The sequence below is a fragment of the Leptosomus discolor genome, chromosome Z (genome assembly GCF_034619465.1).
Source record: "Leptosomus discolor isolate bLepDis1 chromosome Z, bLepDis1.hap2, whole genome shotgun sequence".
NCBI classification, from domain to species: domain Eukaryota; kingdom Metazoa; phylum Chordata; class Aves; order Leptosomiformes; family Leptosomidae; genus Leptosomus; species Leptosomus discolor.
In genome coordinates this window covers 15,441,511-15,455,180 of record NC_141419.1, presented here as the reverse complement: position 1 = coordinate 15,455,180, position 13,670 = coordinate 15,441,511, and the positions used below count along the sequence as shown (strand labels likewise).

Below are 13,670 nucleotides of genomic sequence, written 5' to 3'. Positions count from 1 at the left end.
AATAGATTTGGTGTTCTTGAAGAAGAGTGAACTTCTTTCTTCCAGAAAATGAAAACCGTTCGTTAAACTCAGGGTGAATGGATCTGAATAATTATTTGCTTGTTTGATTCTGTGTTAGACCTCCAGGTTATTGACTAATCAAGATAAAACCAGTAGAAATTCACTCCCTCATTATGTTGTTACCATCAATATGAAAATAAATCTTGGATTATAAATGACTGAAAACGATTTGTTCTATATGTTATAAACTGTTGAATAGATGGACATGGTATATTTTCCAGTTACCTTTTTCTGCAGGAATTCCTTTTCTTTTTTCATCAGCACACTGTTTGTTTTTTTTTTATCCCCCCCCCCCCCCCCCAAGACTCTGGTACAGGGTCTGAAATGAGTATTCTTTTGGCCTGGTTTCTGAAGGAAATGGCACATAAAACAGTCATGCTTTCTGTTAGTGATGGAGTCGTTTCTACTGATAATTTTGAGTTCACTCACAGGTTTCAGCTGTATTTGGTTCTTAAAAATTTTGTGAAAGTAGATGGCTGTCTAGATGAAAATGACTTACTGGCAAGTAGAAGTCTGGCCTTGTTCTGTTTGCCTACTCAGTGCAAGTACAGGATTGTACTAAAGCAGCACCTTGGTCCCTTAGAGTGCCATGAGGAACTACTAGGGCTCACATGACACAAGTAAGCTGGAAACAAAACATGGTTTTGTTACCAGTAAGACAACTTGTTCAAGCCACAAAAAAAAAAAAGGAAAAAAAAAAAAGAGAATGTTTTACAACACCATTGCTGATACACCGGCTTTGATACCAATTAGAATCCATATAATCTTTAGAATAATTACATTGTATTTTTTTTGTTCAGTACCGATTATAAGCATAGTGTGTTAAGTGATCTGAAGGGTAGCTGAAGCATCTTAATTTTTCCTTTCATTTAAATTGTGGTATTTCTTAAGATGAAGGCTAATACAAGTGCTTCAGAGGTTGTTACTTAATTGTCACTATGGCAGTGTTTGTACACTTCAGTCCTGACTTGTAAGAACAGGTTACTGTTTATATTCAAAATTGCTTTTGGCAATTGTGACTTCTTTTTTTTTTTTTTTTTTTTTTTAACAATGAATTGAGTCTTCATTACAGAGTGTATTTTTAAAGAACATCTTGTAAAAAGCTATTGAGTCCTTCTGGAAAGAAGTATCAGCTATAGAAAAAGTGTCACAACACAAAAAAGGCTTTGGAGCCTGTAACATACTGAAACAGAGTCTTTAATATACTGAAATATAGTAATACACAGTCTTTAATGTACTGAAATATGATTCCAGGCCAAACTGTATGGTTTATCAAGATACTAATATTAATAATTATCTGTTGAAATATTGTGAAAGATTTCTATGTTTAGAATCATAGAAATGTCTAGGTTGGAAGGGAGCTTGAACATTAGCTGGTCCATTTTGAGAAGGAGCCTTTGTTCATGGTGCGTGGTAGTAGTAAAGATGAAGAGTGAAGCAAGGGAAAGGTCTTAGAAAGTTATGTAAATTATGAGACATGAGGGTATGCATGAGAAAAAAATCGAGTTTCCTCTGCAAAATATTCACTGCCTAATAGAGATTATGTCAAATTTATGTTCTTCATTGAACTGAAGGGTAACCAGGTTGTTAAAGTTATTTAATCTAGAAAATGGGAGAAGCACACCAATAAGTTGGAAAATTAAATTTGCTATGGATACATAAAGTAAAACTATATATATTTAACACTAAGAAGAAAGGTGGAAACGGTGACTATAGAGGGGATAAATTTGCTCAAGTACTGCAGTGCATGTGTAAGATGCATGTTCTTTTTCACAGCTGTTGAATGCAACAGTCCTGTTGCACCTTTCCAACAGTCTGTTATTTAAATAGGTTTTGGTTTTGTAAAAATACGTGTTGCACCCATAAATCACATAGTGTTACGGGGTTACTGCAATCTCTTTCAGTAAGTTACTGAAATACATTCTGATGAATAGAGTTCAGGAAAAGTTGTGGTCTTGGTAGAACTCGGAAAGGTTATATGCATTCAATATTTGGCATTTTTTTCCTTAGGAAATTTGATTTTATTTTTTTATATATTTGAAGTCTAAAGGAGCTCTAGATAAGAATTTAAATTTATTTTCAAAAAAACGTGGACATTGTCTGGTGGTTGCATATTTCACGATTTTCGGTTTTGGAATTACTGTTATGATCTAGATTTTTCTGTATTATATGTCTATATTGTGTCTTATTGAGATATTTCCATCTGTCAGTAGTCTGATCTTCTCCTTCAAGGCATGGCAGGTGGTGTGATGCATAGTTTTGTGTAAGATAATTAGCTAGGAAGAGTAAGAAAGAAGAAATAAGGAAATGAAGGTCTGAGTAATCAGTATCCATTGTTAGGAACAACCAGTGTTGACAAAAAGACGAGGGAAAAAATATACTGTGTTCTGTGGCAGGGCATAAGAGGTCACAAGATTTTCCTCTCCTATTCTTGTCCCAGGAATCCAGTCCAGAGATTACACATAGGGTGTTAGTTTTGGCAGGCAAGGTGAAAATTAGAAGACAGATTTTTGAAGCTGTGTGGAAATATGGGAAAGTTGTCCACAGTGAGGATGTAACTCCTATTTAAGTGATTGAACCAAAGACATATCAGGGAAGAGATGATGTTGAATAAATTGGTGAATATATCCTGTTGTAGCAAAGAGTATAATTAGGAAGCTGAAACTGTGGAGAAGCAAACATTACTGTTCTGTTAATTTTTAATCCGTGAAGAGATACTAAAGTATAATGATACAGTACAGAAAATACCCAGAATAGCTGAAGTAACTTTGTTAAAATAGAAAATCAATTCTCAGTTATCACAGTATCAAAAATGTGCTAATCTTTTGGGATCTCCAGGGAACCTGATCAGATTATTTGAAAAGTTTATTTCAGCTCATTGGTCATATGGGCAGTTAACATTTACAACTTTTCACCTTATTGTCTGGTTTCTAAATATTTGGAGCCTTCCTAGTGAAGAAGTGATGAATAATTATGTATTCTGGTCTTTTCTACCGAGCAGTCTGCATTATGTGGTATGCTTGGTTCCGTTTATACAAGTTGTGTTTTCATCTAAAAACCAAGAATAAAATTCTGTGTGGGTTTCTTTCTGCTTATTTTAGATATCTGCAATACAGAGCTTGTCACTTAAATCTTTGTTTCAGCCTGAGGAGGTAAAAAAGCATTTTTGTGAATCAATCAGTCAACCTATTTTTAGGTGTCTTCTCTAGGAGAAGATGACTCTAAAAGTGTCTGGTTTTCTTCACTCATGATCAAGGGAAGCTAGGTGGTTAACCTGGATGTAGATGTCTGCATTTTGTCGTGTGAATCTCATACAACGAAATGAATCTGAGCAGTAGTAATTTTTGCTGGTGACTTCACTGAGGTAGAGGTTTCGCTTTGATGGTAAAGCTTAAACTTAGTTGAGGACTGTATTTTGTAAAGTATCAAATAAAAAAAAAAAAGAAAAGGATTTAAGGGTGAACAGTTGGACCAACTGACGCTGGCTTAAGCTCTGATTGAAATCCTTGCATTGAGACTAGCATGCTTGTGCAGGGGAATGCTGAGGCCTTTGTGATACTGGGGTTCAGAACGGGCAGTCACAGTCCATGCATGTAATGGATTTGCACATGCTACTATGTGAAAGCACCACCCTTTTTTGGGGTGGTGGTGGTGGTGTGAGTTGCTGTTTTCTAGCTCCTGTGGGAACTTCTTACAGAGGTTCCTGTATTGCAGGTATTGTGAGATTCTAAGGATCAGTTGATTTTCAGTAGGCAGCCTGCTCTATAGGACCAGCAGCAATACAGCAGAAACAAAGAACAGGTTTGGGAACCACTGTGCTGTACTGCAGCAACTTGGCATGTTACCTAGTATGGAGTGGGTTTTCCATTTTCTGGAACTTGAAGGGTTCTGCCGTGCACATAATAGTTAATTGATGGTTTCTTCAGCTCATTGGCTAGCCTGCAGCATTCAGACTATCTACTTCTTATCCTTTCTCATGTCAGTGAACCTCTGGTATCTGCTAGTTTCCAGACACTCTCTTCCTAATTCCTGAACTGTCCTAGGAATTACCTTGTGAACTCATATGAGGACTGTATGGGATGTTGGGAGCTGTGAGAAGGCTCACAGTTTTAAGTGGGTACAGTATGACCATCATGAGTTGGATTTTACTCTTTATATTAAAATTGCTTTAACACAAGTTTAGATGAAGGTAAATGTAAAAAAGGATTTATGTCCTTGTAGATGCACTGACATTATAAAGGCAAGTTGTCTGGGGACAGGTGTGCTTAAATGCTGATGTCTACTTAGAGTGGTTTAAGAAAGTTTCTCCTGTGGCAGTAACTGAGTTGTCATCTAACCAGGTGTCTGGGGATCTTGTTTTATGCAGACCCTATCTTTCCATTTGCCATCTTTCTAGAAGAGGGTTAAGAATGTTCCTTTGGAATGCCTTTCTCTGATTTCAGTGGATTTAATCAAGATGTTTATTTTAACATCCAGATTGGTAAACAGAAACTGCTAATGACATTGTGTAACCATAAACAAACTTTTGCCCTAGTTTGTGGACGACACCCTTCTAAAGCAGTGGGATCGGGTTCAGTCCCTAGGATATGAGCTGAAGTGTTCCTAAGTTTTTTAGAGTACCTTCCACTACAATAAAAATAGCATGAAATGCAAAAGCAAGGAACTGATACAAACACATGGTGCCATTTGAAAATTTTTAAGTTGCAATTTTGTTCTGGTTAATTTTTTATTGAATCAGTTGTTGTCTTTCTGTGCTGTCCTGACTTTATGCCAGATGAGTGTCATCTATACTTTCCTGCAGACAGCATAAATCTTGTGTAACCACCATACTGTGTTCTGGCTAGTTCAACAACAATCTTCAGTGTATATTCTTTCTTGATCCAAATCAAATCTGTCCTGCCAGGAGATCTGTCAGGGTCTGTACCAGTGAACGTGGAATTGTGTCTTCTTTTGTATAACTTGTTTTATATGTGGAAACATGTTTCAAATATTTCTATATTGATAATCTTGTATTACTTAGGTTTATAAAAGAGATTCATGTAAGTTGTTCCTCACATGCTTCTCACTGAGACTAGATGTGATGATGATCAGCTGTTGGAGGTAGTAAGTTTTATGAACTTTACTTGGGCTTGGTTCTGACAGGCACTGTGGCACTGGTGTCTTGACTGTGAGGTAGTAGCTTCTGCTTCTGCTGAAAAATCTTACCTTTCTGTATTTGTGGGTTTTTCTTTCCTTTTCAGTCATCCTTCTTTTTTCCAGTCTAAGTAGATAACAGTGAACAGAATGGTTTTTCCTCCCTATAATTGGAACTATTCACATGCTACAGAGTCATATTTCACTTACTTTATTATAAGCCCAGGTAGCCCAGGCACTGAAACAGTGCCTTTCATTCTAGACTTCAGTATTTACCATCATCCAGCTCCAGCTTTTGTAAAGTGCTGTGTAGACACGTTTTAGCAAGGACAGAACAATTACATATAATATTACATGAATTGTTCATAAGGTGAAAAATACCATACAAAATTCAAAATGAAGATAGTCCTCCTGCCTCGAAGAGCTTATATTCTAAAACAGTAAAATAGGAAAATCTGGATTCACTTTGTGCATTCTTTTTGTTTGTTACTCAAATAGCTCAAGGGAAGCAATAACTTGGAGTAATAATTCTCTGTGTGTGGTTTGTCTCGGCTCTTCTGGGTATTGCAGAAGAAGTGAGTCAGCGTGGAACCATTTCTGAAGCTAGAGCCATTGCTACTTTATGAAGGAGTGGGCAGGTTGGGAATGTGGAAGGTCTGTTACTACCCTTGGAAATGAAGCACTGAGCTTCACAAACATGTTGATAAAGTTATATATTTACTTTTACGTGGACTCCACCTTTGCTGGCAGATGTATATTAGTGTTAGTGAAGATCTGCCTGATGGAGGGTGTTGGAATGAGCCTGACATCTTTCTTAAATTCAAAATACCATGTGATTTGCTGTTCAGCTGTGCTGTTCAGTTTATAACAACTAGAAAATTACGATTCTTAGTAATTATTAATCATTTTTTCTCTAAACAAATCCAGTATTTTTAGAATTAAGAACAACTCCTTTTTCTGTCCAAAAGTAAATAAGATGAACTCAGTGTAAACATTTGCATAACCACAGTAGTTGTTGGATGGTTAAAACATGTGAAATGAAAACTCAGCAAACAGTACTTAAGGAGAAAAATGTAAATACGTTTAATGGAATCCAGCACTCGCTGCAGAAAATAATGACCTTAGTAAAGAGGGAGAAAAGCAAGTATTAGATACTCACCTAAAACACCAGTTTGTAATGAATGATCTTGGTGTAAGAACAGTGCAGTTGCTCTGAAGCAGGTGAGTTTACCCCTAGTCTTTCAGATAGTTTCCCTGTTGCTCCAAGAAGGCAAGTAAATCATGCTGCACTGTATTCACCCCAAAATGTGTTCCCTTGAAAAACTGATGTGGCAAGCTTTGGTAGGAACGAAGTATCCTAATTTCAGTTTGTCTTGGATCTACTCAGACCCTTTTCATCACACTTGGCTTCCTATTCCAACGCCATTAAGTCTGCCGGCAGCGAGCTCTTCTTTGGTGCTGCTGCCCAACACGTTGCTAGTCAGCTTTAATGGAGCCACAATACATGTTTGTGCCCCATAATTCTGAGTCATCCAGGCCAGTGTTTGGCCCCATCTTCCAAATTCCTTAATGCTTCATTGTCTAGCATATGTACCAGCAACCTTTTCAAATGCCAGGTCACAGAAAGGAAACCCAAATTTTTCATGGAAATCTGTAAAAAATAAATCAAGAAACCACTTATTCTAAGGAGTTCTAAAGTGTGTTGCAAAATGCAGTGAAGATGCTTATGATTTTGCTTAAAAATTTATTAATCTGAAAATGGAATTAGCCTTTATTAAACCACAAGAAAGTATTCTGGTATGAATTTTATTAACTGTGTTCTACATGAAGAGGCTTGGCAAAAGAATGACATTGTTTAGAAATATCAAGACTGGAACAAACTTTGGTGTAGACATTACACCCCTTCCTTGAGCTGGAGAAACCTCAATAAAGGAAGAGTGCTGTGGTGACAGAAGTCTTTTGAATCCCAGATATGTCCTGCTTCTGGACTCCTTCATTGATGGGCTGTCACAGTCTTCATGGAAAAGGCTAAATGCTTCTGCCCCTGTAAAGTTCTGGAGACATGGGAAGTTTTTTGTCTCCCACGCACAGACCTTTGTAGATTATTTTCTGTATGTCACTCTCGTATCCTGGCAAATCTTGTTAACAGTAGTTACATTTAGTTTTCAACAGCTTTGATGACATGCTGTTGGCTTGACTATCATTGTGGGTGGTGGGACTCTGATCTTAATTCTCTATCTTACACATTCTTTGATTGCTGTTCTGTTTTACCCAGTAGGATATGCTTAATAAGTTTTCACAAACCTTAGAAATTCTATCAAAGCAAATATATAAACTAATCATGAAGCTTTTGTGAGAACTGAAGAAGCACATTGTATGACCTCCAAAAGTGATTTCTTTTTTAGTTTAGATGTTAGTGAAGAGTGATTTTAACTTTTTTGTCTGCTATCTTAGTATTCAGAGTTGCTGCTCTGTATTCAGCAAATACAGAGAAAATCAAACAGAGAAAACAATGCACTAATGCAGATTTGGTAACCGAATGTGACAGTTTAGCCAGAGCTAACCATAGTTGAAAGCATGTCGTAATCCCTGCAGAATGTATTGCTTCTGCAATAAATAAACTTCCATTTTCTCTGGAGCACTTGTTGGGACTGTGGTAAGTGAAGATGGTTTTCACGTAGTCTGAACTTTGAGACAGTATTAATACCACTGACAAAATTATTTCTGAGCTTCCTCATTTGGCCCAATGCACCTGTGTTACAGATATTAAAAAGAAATGTTGTTATTTTGTTTCCATTTAGTGCATTTTTTCAGCACATCTAGAAAGTTGTTTGGAAAAATTTCTGTAGGTGATTTTGGTGCATCTAAACAAAAAAAATGCAGACTGAAGTTTTTGAATTTTTTTTAATTCTTCAAGTTAAAATTTAATGAAGTAATTTTTAAGTGTGATTTAATCCCATAAATGTACAGTATGTCTTTTTCATGTGTGCCTTTTAAATAAATGAAGTTGTCATTACGAGGTTGTAAAAAGTAATTTTTAAAAATGGTGCCAGAGTATGGATGTCAACAGCAGTTTTCTTTGCTCTGTGAGTTATTCTGGCTAATTTACCTTAAACCTGTGTGTAATTGCATATACAGCAAAGTATCAGAGGTATGTAGGTCACACATTCAGATAGGTACACACCTGGGTTGTGTGTTTCTCTTCTCAATTTGCTAGGGTAGTGTCTTTTTTTACAAGGCTTGATGACTTTTGCATCAGATGTTTTGATAGCCACATGCTTGATGTGCCCTGCTACCTAGGCAAAACATCCAGAGATTCCAACTTCTCTGATTTTATCAGTGGAAGGGCTTGTGAGAAAAAATCTGCTTTTCTGTTTCCAATCTAAAAATACGGCTGTAGTAGTCTTAATAAGAAAAACTGTTATAAAAATACGCATTTCTTGCTTGTCATGTTACTATTTAAAAAAAAAAAAAAAATCGCAATACAGTTGTTTGTTACAGCATATTGCCCCCCCTTTTTTCCCCTCAAAAAAAAGTTCAATTTGAGCTACCAGGAGTGGAAGAGATACCGAAGTGATGGGCCTATCAACAGTGCTTGTGATGGCACATACGACCACACCATGGCATCATGTTAGATTGTTTGATATATTAAAACCAATGTGTGTTGTAACATAGTACCATTGTGGCATTTCCTAGGCAGTGCTGTACTTGGGGTAGTGGAAGTGAAGAGTTTGGGGCAGTGTGTGAGCAGGATACAATGATTCTTCGTCATGTAGGAGCGAGTAGATACCAAACACCTCCCAGGTGAACCTCTGAAAATAGATTGTGCAGGAGTTGAAAGAGGCTGTACAGTACAGTGTTTTTACTCAGTACAGCTCATAAATGGGCACAGGCATGTGGTTAAAAGCTCACTAGAATGCCTAAAAGACCCACATATGTTACTCTGAATTTTACTCTTGGGGGTTGCTTTATCTCTAAGTTGCGTGTATTTTCATATTAAGACCATACGCTTTAGGATTCAGTAGAACATGGTACGTATTGGTGGTAGTTGTTCAGAATTGGTTGATCACAGAGGTATGCAAAATGTAGAAGGATTACGGTCCAAGTGTGTATGTTGAAACTGACAGTTGTGTTAAATATAATAGAAGATTAGTGTTAAAATTCTTGCCTTCCTAAAACCAGTTCTTCATGTGTGTTTGGAATAATCTGGCCTTAAGAAAGTAAAGGAAAGGGATTTTGGAGCAATAGAAATACTTTTGAAATTAATTGATACAGAATTATATTTTGGGCATTGTAGGGTATGGAGATAGAGAGCTGCCTGAATCATGAGTAGCATTTTGGAAGCCTGGGTTTTAAAGTGTGCTTCTGTTTTATGCCCATGCATATCTAGTAAGTTAGTGATGGTGGCAAATACGGATGGATGGAGTGAAGAATGAGCCTTGCTCTCAGTGCTCTGGGTGGCTGCAGCAGCACGTTGGGCAATACATGCTGTGCCAGGTGTGGATTAGTGTGCTCCCTCCCAAACTGGCGAGGGAGTCCTGAGGGAGATTACAGCACCTTAATCTTAATTTCAGCATTTGGCTGCTCCAGGGGCAGTCTGATGATGCACTGCCCTAACGCCAGACAGAGCATTCTCTTTTTGTCCAGACTGTATTTTCCAGATATTTATGACATCAGCTCACAAAAAAGAAACATGACGCTATAGTATTTGTCAATACTGTTTTACCAGAAAGGAAACAAAATTACAATCTAGTCAGTTGTTAGCATTTTACTTTTTGTGGTGAATGTCAAAATACTTCATGTTGCCAGTGTTGCATATACGCCTTCCTTTGTTTCTTTTAAATTAAATAGTACTGGTACAGTATTATGCTCTGATTTTCTAGGGACAATGCTCATCTGTATTGGAGCAATACTCTTATTTTGGCCAAGTGCCTGTATTTTGTAGCGGCATTATATGATTCATCTTTCAGTGTGTTTGGATTATCGCCTGCAACACACAGGTCATGTTGGCTTGGAGTGAATATTGCAGATTTAGGGCCTTAGAGTGAGTAGTGGCTTCCTGAGAACCGGGCAAAATGGCCAAACTTCCACGTGTTGCTTCTTTGTAGAAAATTTGTTGTAACTCTCCTTTTAGCTGTGAGGTCTAACCGTGAGTTTTGTTTCCTCCCCAACACCATGTCACCATCATAGTGTCTGAACTGTTTGCATCAGTCACTCTCAGGATACACAAACCAATCCTTTTCTCCCCTTTGCTACAAAGAACAGTTACTATTTCCTACTACGGAAAACGATGCAGTCTCATACTTTTTGTCTGCATGCTGAATCTTTCTGTATTGCCAATCTTATTTGTTAGCCATATTAATTGAAAAGCAGCCACTGCTGGTTTTATGTTAATATTGTAAAGATAGCAATTTAGCTTTCTGCTCAAGGTCAGAATGAGGTGTTCCTCCAGGACATTATAGAGTTATACTGTGTAATTGGTGTGTGAATTTAAGGTCTAGTCCTTCCTAGATATAACTACATAGCATTGAAGTTGATTGAGATTTAGGGACTTCTGCTGCAGGAAGATACATTCTAGAGTTACAAAATATTTTGGGGTCAAAAATAATTATAACATCTTTCCTCATACAAAGACACAGTGAGGAGACGATGTTTTCTTACCTTTTAGGAGTCACATCTTTAAAAATGTGGCTATGGAAGTAAGACATTTTTTTCATACTGGACTGGTATTCAACATGATACTACTAAAGCAGAGTGTTAAAATTTGGTACTAATGTAATTATGAATGCCCCAATTTAAAAATTATTATTCTAGTTTACAGCAGAAATGAGTTTGGTTTTGTGAATTTCTATGAGATACAGGTGTTTTCCTGGATGAGCAAGACAGTATATCTTTACTACATAGCACGTATTTTTCACTTGAGTTCAGCTTGTTAATGTTGTGTAATCTTTCTGTCCTGGTTTGCCAGGGACTAGTTCAGACGCTGCTTAGACATGCTTATTGACAATTTAAATGAGACACTCTTACTTCTACTGTATACAAGATACCAAAAGCACGTTCTAAGCAAAGGGAACATTGTTTAAATGTTGCTACATGTTTGGGGACAGGAAAATATACTGCTTAGCAGAAATGGATGTCTGTAACTTGGAGTATTTTGGTTAATGGGTAGCTTTCTCGTGGTGATCTATGGTTGTAGGAATGAAAATAACTAATTTGAATTGACTCAAACGTCTTTTACCATTTTGGTCTGAATTCTGGAGGAAGACAATGTCATATGCTAAATAAGATTTTAGTTTGCTTTCTGAAAAAGAAAAAAAAAAGCAATAAAGTGTAAAAGCTCCTTGGGATCATGAGATAGATGTTTCTTTGGGATAAGTGATAAACTAAAATGCAGAAAGGCAGACAGCTCTAGTATAGAAGAAAGCTGTGGCTTGTAAAAGGTGAAAGACTTGTACCATAGGTAATACGTCATACTTCATAACGTAAGCTTTGTGTCCATCTAGTCATTTTTGTAATATGAGAATTAGTATTTATTTCTGTGTGTATTTTGTTTTTTTCCTTATTTAATAGCTTGCCAATAAAATTTATTTCCCAGACAGCTGAACCTAGCTTGCAGACTGACAGGGCACAAAAAACACCTTCAAAGGAAAGCACATTAAAAAGCTTAGAAATCACCAGAAAGCGTTATCGGCTCTGTTGGCTGTTACACAATGGGATGCAGGAATTGCAATAATGTTCTTCTTCCATCTGGTGCCTGCAAACTTGTTGTTTTCAGAGGCATTCATTGCTGTAGCAAACTGTTCACTTATTGATTCATGTGTAGTTGCCTGTTATTCTTTGGAAAAAGCTTGGGTTGAAATCAGCTCAGTTCTTTGTTACAAAAGTGCTCAGTGTCAAACGTATTACAAGAAGATGTCAGTCCAAATGCAAATATCATCAAATTTCAAAGCATCTCCTCATGTTGCATATATTTGGAATGTACTGTGAAGGTGTAGTCCCAGGAGTGAGGATCTTGACTGACAATACTCAAAGGAAAATCATGCAATATCTGTGCCAAAGTGTCTGTCTTAGGTTGAAATTTCAATTTCCTTTTTAAATTTCCTGGCTTGTGTTAGCTAACATCCCAGCCTTAAATTTCCTTCTTTTCTTAGAATCTCTGTAGTTGTTTTCTTTGTTACATCTGGGTTGGTTAATTTTCAGGACTGAGAGATAGCTACTGGCTGCGAGGTGTCACTCTGAGAGGGAAAAATCATTTTGTGAACTAGAGGATGGGTAAGAGCAGGAGCCAGTACTTTTCAGTCCCAGTAGCAAAAGGAGACAACTTCATTTTGGAATGTGCCTCCTAATTTCCCTGTATTGGTTGCCAGTTGGGGCAATATCTGGTTTGCCAGTTTTGTCATTTTACTGCAGAACAAAGACCATCTTAGGTCCTCATGAGGAATTTTTGGAGCAAACATGGGCCTCTGCCTGCTGGAAAGGTTAGTATTGACATCTTTTATAGGAAAAGCTTCAGAGTTCTTGTTAGGAGAAAAGTGAGTGAAGACTGAGACAGGACACTTATTGCCAGACCAGGAGATGAAGGAGTTGATGTGTAATTTCTGTGTACAAACGAGTTAAAATGTCCAACTCTTGATCCTCCCTGAATATCTGAAATAACCATGTTCCTATGGCAGGAGTCTTTGATGATGTGTTCATAGCAAGACAGAGTTGCTGCGTTAGCCATCACCGATCTTATATTCTGTTCTCCCAGAATATAAATTAATCTCTTCAGTCCCGCAGTAGTGAGCAGGTAAAATGAACTTATTGAGAGTTTTCCTGAAAATGTAGGAATTCCTAGCATTCTGCCCATTTTAGTTAAATGTCATATACTAATACACGTTTGAGTAAATCTTGTCTTGCTTTCAGAAACTGTGAGCAGCAAGGGGGTGAATTGAGACTACACTGGAAATGTTCACTTTTGTATATGGAAACTTAGGTGCTTTACTATGTAACTTCATCTTTTTCACCTTTTTCTTGAAGGATGTTAATTGTTTTCTTGAAGGATGATAGTTGTTTATGGAATTTGTCACTGTCTGTTGTATATCTACGTTGCACAGGTGCAGTGACTGAAATGCTAACCACCAGTTACTGAGCTGGAGAACCCTTGTGAAGATGGAGCAGTGATGTTCATCTACTATTCATGTGTTACTTGTGTGAGGAAAAAAATCAGTGTATCGTGGGAAGAAAAAGGCTCAGTTAAGCAAAGTCCATTTTGTCTTATAGCTAATGAGAGAAGTTTGAATAAGCAAGCTGTAATTGGTAGGATGGCAGTACTGCAGAAAAAAATTGGGAAGGTATCAACGATGTACAGATACATAGCATTGCAATCTGTGCAGTAAATGTGGCTATAAAAGTTTCTTTAAAATTGCACTGTGTGTTCTCCCTACACAGTTTTAAAATGTTCGCATACTGGTCAGTTTTTACAGTTTGTTATTATA

The 13,670-nt window shown here is 37.1% G+C and overlaps 1 protein-coding gene across 1 annotated transcript in view; it reads left to right on the top strand.

Annotated features, from left to right (window-relative positions):
- ATG10 (autophagy related 10) overlaps nucleotides 1-13,670 on the top strand; it is a 79,744-nt gene that overhangs the window by 7,712 nt on the left and 58,362 nt on the right. The window lies entirely within an intron of this gene.